The following is a 12,439-nucleotide window of genomic DNA, read 5'->3' as shown; positions in this document are numbered from 1 at the left end:
ATCGCTGACGGTTTTTTTCCCCCCTTCCCTGGGATTATATTCCCAGTTTTGATTTCGGACGTCTGGTCACTTATAGCAGTGGTTCTCAAATGGGGGTACGTGTGCCCCTGGGGGTACTTGAAGGTATGCCAAGGGGTATGTGAGATTTTTTTTAACATTCTAAAAATAGCAACAATGCAAAAATCCTTTATAAATATATTTATTGAATAATACTTCAACAAAAATATGAATGTAAATTCATAAACTGTGAAAAGAAATGCAGCAATGCAATATTCAGTGTTGACAGCAAGATTGTTTGTGGTCATGTTCCATAAATATTGATGCTAAAGATTTATTTTTTTGTGAAGAAATGCTTAGAATTAAGTTCATGAATCCAGATGGATCTCTATTACAATCCCCAAAGAGGGCACTTTAAGTTGATGATTACTTCAATGTGTAGAAATCCTTATTTATAATTGAATCACTTGTTTATTTTTCAACAAGTTTTTAGTTATTTGTATATATTTTTTTGAAATAGTACAAGAAAGACCACTACAAATGAGCAATATTTTGTACTGTTATACAATTTAATAAAACAGAAACTGATGACATAGTGCTGTATTTTACTGCTTTATCTCTCTTTTTTTCAACCAAAAATGTTTAGCTCTGATTAGGGGGTACTTAAATTAAAAAAAAATTCTGACTTATAGCATATAAGAATGTTCTATTACTGTTAAGCAAACTATGAATAATAAAACACGTCAAAACATGTGTCCTTTATCATAGCTACACGTATGACAAAAAAACACTGAAAATCAGTGGTATTCAGTGAGGTAAGATGAATTGAATGCGCTGACAGTTCATTGCTCTTGCCAAATGAATTGCACGGAGTGGAGCGGATCACCACTCCAAGATGGCGGCCCTGCGTCTCGTCAGCGCCAGTAGGCAGTAGCGGTGGATGCTGCGTCCCCTTAGAAAATGTCTATGCATGTGACTCAATGCAGTCTTGCTTTACCACGTTATATGGCAAGGTAAATTGACTGCTAACACGTACTGCCCCCAAGCAGTCACACATGAAATAACATTTAATCATAACATTAAGTAGCCAATGTTGTAAAACTAGTATTGTATCTGTTCCACCAAGCAAGTGGAACCACACACTATTTACTGAGAGGAATTCATAACTTAAACATACCCTTGTGAAAATATTGTTTCTCACCAATGTTGTAAACAGATTTAAAAAATACTTCTTCTTTTGTTGATTTGCTTACTTTTGCGGTCGCAACAATGGCTATGACAATTCTCCCGTCCAAAGGCAAAACCTAGTAACTCATATCTAGGTGATTTTGAGAAAACAAAGGAAAACCAATTTATCTTGATGCTGTCTTACAAAGATCTACAAAGTCATCAAACGTACAGATGTTTTCTTGAGCTTTCATTTTCTTGCCAATCAAGCCATGGATTGAATCTGCTCTCATGAACGTGTGCCCTTTCTCCAGATATTTTATCACAATCTCGGGTTGGCCCCATTCTGCGTTTGCACATTGGGCAAGAGCCGTGTACAGCGTCCAGTTTTTATTTTGACCTCCACAGTTATCTGCCCAAAAGAGTATGCAAGGGAAAGAATCAAGACGAATGCATTTAATGAAGGTGCTTGCAACGTCCTGGGCCAATCTTCCAAATATCCCCTCGTGCCATAATATCACATAATCAGGTTGACCGTCGGCCCCTTTCGTGCAAATGTCTCATTAAAGACAATAAGGCGACTGACAAAGAAGCTCCGATTGGTCCCTTGAAATACTAGGTTTTTCTGTTGTATCTACGCGGTTATGTGGTAGTTGCTAGGTCCTGCCATGCGCGTAACAGCTTACTTATAAATGGGTTGTACTTGTATAGCGCTTTTCTACCTTCAAGGTATTCAAAGCGCTTTGACACTACTTCCACATTTACCCATTCACACACACATTCACACACTGATGGAGGGAGCTGCCATGCAAGGCGCCAACCAGCACCCATCAGGAGCAAGGGTGAAGTGCCTTGCTCAGGACACAACGGACGTGACGAGGTTGGTACTAGGTGGGATTTGAACCAGGGACCCTCGGGTTGCGCACGGCCACTCTTCCACTGCGCCACGCCGTGGGAGAGTGGATGTGGAAGAAATTACAATATCCCATACACTAATGTAAAGCATATCACCTAGAAACTCCAAAATTATTATCAGCTCATTTTGACCAAAATTGAGTTACTTGGTTTTGCCTTTGGACAGGAGAATTGATGACACCGTTCCTCCTCGCCATTGTGTTGTGTGATGATATGTTTAAAACAACAGTGATGCTTTCTTCTTATTCCCGGATACCAGGTGTTTGATAGTTCCCAGAATCCTATGCGTCCCATAAAGGGAAATAGGTCACGATGGTGACTTTCAGGCAGAACAACCACGACTACTTGGGGGGGATCCAAGATGGCGCCGTAAACGGTCTTACTTGGGGGAGCAGCATCTAAAGAAAGAATATAATCCTGCGTATGATTGAAAAGAGACTTAATAGTTTCCCTATAGTATTTAATTCATTTTGTGTTTTATTTGCCTGGACTTTGACAGCTCCTACTTTGAACTATGTCGACATCTCCTGGCTCAAAAAGGAAATGTGTGGCGAGGAAAATGGCGGATAACGCTCCAACCGGAGCTTCAAACCTGCTATTTGAAAACGGCCATGACTATTTCATCAGTGGAGACGGCATGAAAATGCAGCTCATGAATGAAGAAGTTGTTCCTTCCCTGCCAGTAACACCAGAGACCAAATTTGTCTGATTAGCACATAAGTCAACAACATCAACAAAACTCACCTTTGTGATTTCGTTGACTTTTTCCTTGCAAATGCATCTGCAGGTTATCCATACAACTCTGTGCTATGTCTGTCATCGCCGGTAAAATGTGGAGACACTCCGGCACATTCAATGGGGGTCTGGTGGCAGACACTTTCGCATCTTCGGGCCAGTGGTGCAACTTGAATCCCTCTCTGTTAGTTTTGTTACACCCTCCGACAACACACCGACGAAGCATGATGTCTCCAAGGTTCCAAAAAATAGTAGAAAAAACGGAAAATAACAAAGCTGAGACCCAGTGTTTGCAATGTGTTGAAAATGAAAATGGCGGCTGTATTACCTCGGAGACGTCACGTTCTGACGTCATCGCCTCCTGAGCGATAAACAGAAATTCGCCAAAATTCACCCATTTAGAGTTCGGAAATCGGTAAAAAAATATATACATATGGTCTTTTTTCTGCTCCATCAAGGTATATATTGGCGGTTGCATAGGTCTGGTGATAATGTTCCCCTTTAAACAAAACACTTTATGTTCTGATCGACACTAATAAAAATACACTAAATTTAACTTTGGTATGACACAATCAAATGAAATAAATGCAGTGGCTTTTCCCCCCTATTACATACAAGAACATGTTATTAATACCTTGTTACGTACATCTGTATATGAATTTTTCCAATGAACGCACGCTTGAAGAAATGTTTACCTTATTTGTCCGAGATCTCCTGAAGGACCTTAGAAGTAGCAACAAAAGTACACACACGTTTCTGCAACAACAGTGGTACCCATTTACAAATACATGTACACCACGGTGAATATTTATCTCTGGTAGCTAACAAAAACCTGATCTATGTCACTAAATGTTACAATAACTGCTTAGCTAGCAAGATGGGTGAAATGATCGCCACTATTTGTTATTTCCTCAAAGTAACCATGAGTCCTCAAATAAAAAAATATTAGTAACACTTATTTATTAGAAATATTTACCTCCCAAAGCTACGAGTTCACCCAAACACACAACTTCATTTTTATTGGCGCTCAGCCAACTCTGGCTTCTTCGCAGTACATCTTTGCCCCTTCTCCTTGCTATTTGGATTTACACTGTATGAAAAAAAAAAAATTGAAAAGGAATTTTACCATTGCAAACTCATTATACTATTGGCTATGTTTATATATGTACATTTCTCAATACCCGATTTTTTTTTGTGCCTTTAAAAAAGAATTACAACTCTTATGTTAAAACACTCTCGACCTCTAACAACCAAAACGCTGTGAAAACTATGATGCTGTGTTCCAAATTATAATTATTTACTGAAATTGAGTGAGCATATTTGAATTTAGTTTTATATATATATATATATATATATATATATATATATATATATATATATATATATATATATATATATATATATATATATATATATATATATATTGCATTCTACTTTAGTTTCTTTGGGTTCCCTGGTGCTGTTTTGTACTGTTTTCGTACTTGTTTTGATTATTATTCCTCAACTATTTGTAAATGTTGCAATTTTTAAATAAAGGTTTATAAAATTTTAAAAAATAAAATACAATTAATAAAAACTACGACATGTCCCAAAATAAATTGGAATATCTGGTCTACGTTCTCAATTACTTAAGTCGGCGTATACCACATTTCCTGTTTCTCATTTACTATTAAAAATAATCGTTAACAGTACATAGTTGTCTATAAGAGAGAGAATAATCCCTTGATCTAATGCATCAGTTTAGCTCAGTGTTCAGTGTTTCTCAGTTTGGAACATCTGTTTGAATTTGCTGATTTGCTTAGCTGGGATCGACAATGTCCACTTCAGTAATTGAATGACGAACGTATTTATTTTTAAAATCTATGTCCTTCTTCCTACTCCTTTTTAAACATGATGTAAAGAGAAATGAACATATGTAGATTATATGATGTATCATAGTGTATCTGTTTACATGTTCAAAATACGTTTAAACCATAACAAACACAACCTGAACTCATCAATACACAGTATTATAAACACAGTAACACTACTACGTTCTGAGGTATTTAGGGTTGTTTCAAAATCATCTCCATTTCTGTTTTGTTATTGTATAACATGTTTCAAACTGTACAAAGTAATTGGTAGAATTGTCAATGAAAACGCAAATGCTCTCAAGACCGTTTGCACTGGTTTAGCTCAGTGGTTACTTCGACAGGTATCAATTCTTTCAGAATTCGCAACTTCTCTCTCCCTACACGGGATCACACCACGGGCGATGTCCAGTGTTTTTTTTGTTCAGAATGGTTGTTTTTTTTTCAAATTTTTGATTGTCTAATGTTGTTGCTTATTTCTTAGTTAATGAAAATAGAACAAAGAGAGTACGCAGTCTACCAGGTCCAATTCCTTGTGAGCCACAAGACATTAAAGCCTTTCCATAAAGGTGATTCAGCAGTGACTCCTACTGGTGGTTATATAAACTACATCAATGTCCACCTTCACTTGTCAGACAAGGAAATAGGATACTGCACCAAAGCCGTTGATGATTTGATACCAAGTAAGGCAAGGCTACTTTATTACCTTATGGAAACTTGTTTTGCAGCCAACAAGGTCAGGACATCCATTTGTACAGGAAACAGGGCCAAATATTTGGGGAATGTACAGTAATACAGACACTATCAAAGTGTTTCTGCATCGATGAAGTAAAAATGATACAAATTAATATATATTTTGTTTGTATATTCAGCTACTAAAGCGTGTAGTTAATATTGAAATAAATATACTTTTATTTACTGTACTTTTTGAGACTGTGACGTCATACAGTTGGATAGTTATAATAACAAGTTGAAGGTGTGAGTGTTACACTGGTTTAGCTCAGTGGTTACTTCCTGCATCAACGCTGTCTAACTCTGAACAAAGGTCAAACCACGGGCGCCGTCCAGTGTTTTTGTTTCGTTGTATTAAGCTTCTTTTTTTTTTTTACACAATTAATTTCAGTTGATTAACGTGGACCTCGGGCGACTTAAACAAGTTGAACAACTTATTCGGGTGTTACCATTTAGTGGTCAATTGTACGGAATATGTACTGTGCTGTGCAATCTACTAATAAAAGTTTCAATCAATTGATCGATCAAATCATTATTGTGCATTTGATAAAAACGTGCAGTAGGAATATATTGTAAACAAACCAGCTGTTGCCTCTGACAGAAAACTTAATTTAAGTTAATTAATTGTATTTCTGATTAAACCAATTAGTTTGATCTATGGCTGCACAGTAGCCTTAACTTTAAAATATATATGAGGAATTTGTGGGAATCTTAAGCTCTGTTCCATTATTTACTGTGTCACCAGTGAATTATATGAGTGGCATTATTAATAGATATTAAAGATACCAGAGCTTTGTCGGTACCAAATTAAAACCAGCACGTCGGAGATCATCATTTTTCTGTGTTAATTTTGACAAACATCTGAGAAGGGTTAGAGTTTATCCGCACACTTTTCAAATATATTCTATATAAAATGATTCATTATTTATAATTGTCAAAGGATTTGTCTTTTTGCTTTTGTTATTTTGTAATGCTGACTTTATTTTGGCCAAACAATAAGAAATCATTGTGTTATTATATTGATTTTGTTCGATGTTTCATATTGCTGTATTAAATTTTGATCATAAATATGAATAGTGATACAAATAAGAAGTATCGGTATCTGTAATACTGGACCTGCATTAATTCCCCTAGTATTAAAAAAAATTAAAACTTAAAGGCTTGTCAAGCTAATTACTGTCGATACGAGTCATGATTAGTTAACTTTTAATGCTAATGAATATCGGCTCCAAATATCGGATATGTTCCTCTTAGACTACTAATAAATGGTCTCGGTATCGGCCAGGAAATAAAAATATATTTGTTGATTTCTACTTGTCTGTCGATGTCTTGTTGTTGTAGGGGACCACATGAATTGACTACCATGAATTGATTTATGTGGACGCCAACTTAAACAAGTTGAACAACTTATTGGGGTGTTACCATTTAGTGGTCAATTGTACGGAATATGTACTGTACTGTGCAATCTAATGAAAGTTTCAACCAATCAATCAAACAAACATCTGCGGAACCCTGTAAGTTTTCTCGTTGTATCCAATTGAGTTGAGTTTTTTCTTGCCCTGATGTGGGATCTGAGCCGAGGATGTCATTGTGGCTTGTGCAGCCCTTTGAGATTGATATTTAGGGCTATATAAATATGCTGTGATTGATACTTTGTATGTGCCTTATTACTCATTCCATACCCTGCAGTATTTCAGTCCGGTCCTTTAGACATGGTGCATTTAATGCTTCATTTCCTCTCGCAAAGTTTTCACAACCTTCTGTACACTTCATTGTATAGCACCTTTACAATTCAGTTTGTGTTTTTTATTTTTCATATATGGGAAAAAAAAACACTTCACTTCTGAACAATCTTTAGACATATGTAGAGAAAACTACTTACCATTTACAAGTTAATGACATTTAATTGATGTGTACATTCTAATGACGGCTTCAAAACAGGACTCTGGCGCAACATAATCAAATCACAGGATACACCACAATCGTATCTAGTGAAGTCATGTCCTCACCTTTAAATGGACCACACCAAGTACATAAAAAGTGTTGGAAACACCCAACAACTTGCTAGACGTGCATCATGACGTGAGATAGCTGCCTTGTTTCTCCACATCTTTTGTATTAAGTTGGCTGCACCACCTGTTAAATGCAGAAGTGACACCCAGTAGGACAACACTTTCTTTTATGTCCAATTCCCCATCAACCGATGCTAAGTGTTCAGTCTTCAAGCCGAAGGTTTCAGTGATCTGCTTATCAGCTCTTCCTTTCACTTTCTATTCTCCTCCTGCAAGCAGGTCATTTTGTCCATTGTGTCACCATCATCCTCCTGACAGGTCTGCTTCTCCATCTGATGAGTCGCCTCTCGTGGCAGCTGCAGATGTAGTGCTGTTTGATAAGAATAAGAGCAATAATGATGTTAAAATGCAGACCGTTGTAAATGTGTCTGACTACAACAAACCAGCTCACAAAGAGATCCATCCAACCCCTTTATTTTAGGGCACTTATGTTTTGCACACAAATGCAATGGGAATTAATTTAAATGTTTCTTATTACAAATGCACTTTTTTTTTAAGTTGCAAGTGATGAATGCGTATTTATCCATCCATCCATCAATCTTCTTTGCTTATTGAGGTTGGGTCTGACTGCAACAAACCAGCTCACAAAGAGATCCAACCAACCCCTTTATTTTAGGGCACTTATGTTTTGCACACAAATGCAATGGGAACTAATTTAAATGGTTCTTATTACAAATGCACTGTTTTTAAAAGTTGCAAGTGATGAATGCTTATTTATCCATCCATCCATCATTCTTCTTTGCTTATCCGAGGTTGGGTCGCGGGGGCAGCAGCCTAAGCTGGGAAGTCGAGACTTCCCTTTCCCCAGGCACTTCGTCCATCCCCTCCCGGGGGACCTCGAGGCGTTCCCAGGCCAGCCGGGAGACATAGTCTTCCCAACGTGTCCTGGGTCTTCCCCATGGCCTCCTACCGGTGGGACGTGCCCGAAACACCTCCCTGTGGAGGCTTTTGGGTGGCATCCTGACCAGATGCCCGAACCACCTCATCTGGCTCCTCTCGATGTGGAGGAGCAGCGGCTTTACTTTGAGCTCCTCCCGGATGACAGAGCTTCTCACCCTATCTGTAAAGGAGAGCCCCACCACCCGGCGGAGGAAACTCATTTCAGACGCTTTTCCCTGTGATCTTGTCCTTTTGGTCATAATCCAAAACTCATGACCATAGGTGAGATTGGGAACGTAGATTGACCGGTAAATTGAGAGCTTTGCCTTCCGGCTCAGCTCCTTCTTCACCACAACGGATCGAAAAAGCGTCCGTATTACTGAAGATGCTGCACCAAACGGCATGTTGACCTCACGATCCACTTTTCCCTCACCCGTGAACAAGACTCCAAGGTACTTGAACTCCTCCACTTGGGGCAAGATCACCTCCCCAATCCGGTGATGGCACTCCACCCTTTTCTGGGCGAGAACCATGGACTCGGACTTGGAGGTGGTGATTCACATCCCAATCGCTTCACACTCAGCTACGAAAGATCCAGTGAGAGCTGAAGATCTTGGCCAGGTGAAGCCATCAGGACCACATCATCTGCAAAAATCAGAGACCTTATCCTGGAGCCACAGAACCAGATGCCCTCAAAGCCCTGACTGTGCCTAGAAATTCTGTCCCTAAAAGTTATGAACAGAATCGGTGACAAAGGGCAGCCTTGGCGGAGTCCAACCCTCACTGGAAACGGGTCCGACTTACTGCCGGTGATGCGGACCAATGCTTATTTAGTGAAATGAAAATAAAAATAAAACTGCATCAATAAACAAATAAAATATGCATCAATAATTTGATCACTAAAGACACTTTTAACTGCTGCTGTTACCCAATGTCACCTCCATATTTATACTGTTGACTGTGAATCAGAATATGCAATAATGTTAAGTTACTCACTGTGCCTTGTATATAACGTGTTTTATTTGAATTTTACCTAAGTACCGTGTGACTTGTTGAAGGGCGGACTAGCAAAGTAAGATTTTCATTGTACGGCAAACTGTCTGTATAACTGTGCATATGACAATGAACAATCTTGAATCTAAGCAATTTTTAATCGAATTCTAGCTCCTGAATTGTAACCGTAATCAAATCGTGAGGTGCCCAAACATTCCCACATGCTCCACATTTTCTATATAATTACAATAATCACACAGCCCTGTGTTATTTTTCTCAACTAATTTCAATGAGCTATTTATGTCATAATCTAATTCTAGTAATGATATATTCCTCTTTCCTAGTTGTACAGCCTCCTCCTACAATCCTCTGGACTTGGTAATACTGCTTATCTTTTCTTTCTTCATTCCAATTAACCCATTTTTATTGACTTTAACACACATTTACCACACACAGTTTTATTAATTTTAAAGAATTTCGGAACTATTTCATATATCAAATCCTGTCTTGTTTCTGAAGCTAGATTTTTTTATGCTGATTTTATGACAAGCAGCAGACCGAGCACACAAATTTACTTGCTTCATTTGTCCAATTAACTGCCATGTAAATGTAAATTGCTATTAATTACCCTGTAAAAACAAGTAATTTGTCATTAATTATTTTATTCAAAACTATGTTTTTTGTGGCATAACTGCTGAAGCTCCTACTTTATAATGTTTGGATTTGTATACATTGGTATATACTTTAACATATTCTAAATAATTTGCCTCAGTCTTGTTTTCTATCTGATAATGCTGTAAACTTATACTTTTTAATAATTGCATAGCCATGTCTGGGATGTTATAAATTCACTTCAGTTTGCAAAAATAGTCAAATGTTCTAATCTTTTTTATATACATCTCCGAAAATCCATCCAAATATTTTCCTTCTCTTGGCAATTTAGTAGTACTTGATGATATCCAGCAACTATCTCCTTCCATCTCGATCCAGTCCCAAATTACATTACGCCTTACCGCCTAAAGATTCAAGTTGTTTTTATTTACCGTATTTCCTTGAATTCCCGCAGGGCATATAGTTTGCGCCTGCCTTGAATTACTGCCGGGTAAAACTTGTGACGTCACGGGTGACACTTCCCCTGACATCATTTTCAAAATGGAGGAGGCTGATTTCAATACCGGTAATTTGAAATCGCATAAAGGGATTTAAGGTCCAAGCTTACATCACACTCAATTTTTACTGCATGCCTTTGGTAAGGGCCGGAGTGAGAAGAGGTTTTAAAATAATCAGCGCATGCTTACTTTTACCGCATGCCTTTGGTAAGTGCAGGACTGAGAAGAGGTTTAAAATTATTTAGCGCCCGGGCGGCAATTCAAGGAAATACGGTATTTATTTTTTCCCTGAGGAATCAAATTAACACAATAGGGGGTCGTAGCAATGACAGGACTGGCCAAAAATATCAGACAAGACCCGCCTTACGGGGATTCTGATTGGTTTATATTTTTTGGTGCCTTTCATGATTGATTAGATTCCAGTTCAAACGACTGTTGGGATTGGTCTCATCAGTCAGTCACGGCAATTCGCGAGGACCAAAGTTTATAACCATTAAAAAATAAGAGTACTGGATGGGGAAATATGTGTGAAAAAGGGTTCATTTAAGTGACTGTCAAGCTCATAGATACTTAGTCCAAACCAGTGTTCCATACTAAAATATTAAAAAATGTACCTAAGAAAAATCAATTGTTTACAGAAATGACGTAGCCGTTTTGACGCATTCGTTACGTACAAGGCATACGTTGTTAACGTAGTGTCAAGCTGGAATAGAGCTGAAGCCCGTTTCTCCTCTGCTAAACAGTCTTAAACGAATACGAAACCTCAATATAGTAGAGTCAACTCATTTGGTTAAATAACAACATTGTGTAAGTTGAGTAACTTGTTGCAACCACACAACATTTACTTAGAATAATTCACAATTTACCTTGGTAAAGATGTTGTTTCTTCTCCATGTAGGAAAATGATTAAAACACTTATTCATTTGTTAAGATTTGCGGTCGCAACATCAACTATGACTATTAATAACACAGCAATTCCTCGCTATTTTGTTGTGTAATGGTATGTTTTTCCGATAATAAAAAACATGATGCTTCTGCTTCCTGGATACCCTGTGTTGATAGTTCCCAGAATGCTTTGCGGCACATAGCGGAAATTACGTCATGTTAGTTTTGTAACGCAAATACGAGTACGTCATATCCAAAAATGTATTGTATTATTTGGTCAACTTTGTAAAGAACTTGAGTTAGCGTACTCTTCATTCTTTGTCCCAATTACTATTCAAAAACATTTTGTTGAAAAGTAATCGGAACATATAATGTTCTCTACAAAAACAAAAATAATGACGTACGTCTTTCACACTGGTCCAGCTCAGTCGTTACTTCGCACTTGACAAACATTACGAATGTGATGTGGTTACTTCGCAGTGTCCCGTTTCGACGCGGTTCAAACCTCGGGCACTGGCCAGTGTTTTTTTTTTTTTATACAACAATAATACGAAATCAATCAATCACTTGAATATGTTTTTTTCTTTAAATGTTCATCTGAACTATACCATTACACAGTACTCTGTTTATTAAACACAGCAACGCTACTACTTTCTGAATTGTTTAAGGTTGTTTCAAAATCATCTCCATTTCCTGTTTCTGATTGATTATACAATGCGACACGCGTTTAAATAATTTACTGGAGTTTTCTATAAGAAAGCAATTTCCCCACGTAGATGTTGCACTGGATTAGACCAGTGGTTATTTTTTTCTCTTAGAAAAATTGCTGACTTCTCAATTCCTAGCGGCAAGAAACCACAGGTGATGTCCAGTGTTTTTTGGTTTTGTTGTGTTATTTAATATGTTAAAAATAAGAAAGTCATCACTTCAATACTGTATGGCAAATGCAATTACCTTAAAAACTCATATGACATAATCAAAACATAAATGAGCAAACCTTTCTACCAGAATTCCCACCAGTGATCTAAGACAGTATCTGGCTTTCAAAACCAGTATATTAACGCTGCATGTCACAGTGGAAATTGACTCCCATCAATCCATTATA

General features: G+C 37.6%; 1 long non-coding RNA gene across 1 annotated transcript; it reads right to left on the bottom strand.

The window, feature by feature from the left end:
- Positions 1–7,180: 7,180 nt before the first annotated feature.
- On the bottom strand, positions 7,181–11,525 carry LOC133564947 (uncharacterized). The gene is made up of 2 exons (XR_009809382.1): positions 11,316–11,525; positions 7,181–7,778 (listed from the first exon to the last, which is right to left on the bottom strand). It is a non-coding gene; the product is annotated as an uncharacterized LOC133564947 (long non-coding RNA).
- Between the last annotated feature and the right edge of the window lie 914 nt (positions 11,526–12,439).

Source organism: Nerophis ophidion, linkage group LG13, assembly GCF_033978795.1.
Source record: "Nerophis ophidion isolate RoL-2023_Sa linkage group LG13, RoL_Noph_v1.0, whole genome shotgun sequence".
NCBI lineage: Eukaryota > Metazoa > Chordata > Actinopteri > Syngnathiformes > Syngnathidae > Nerophis > Nerophis ophidion.
The sequence above is the reverse complement of the archived record's forward strand: the minus strand, read 5'-3'. Positions and strand labels throughout refer to the sequence as shown.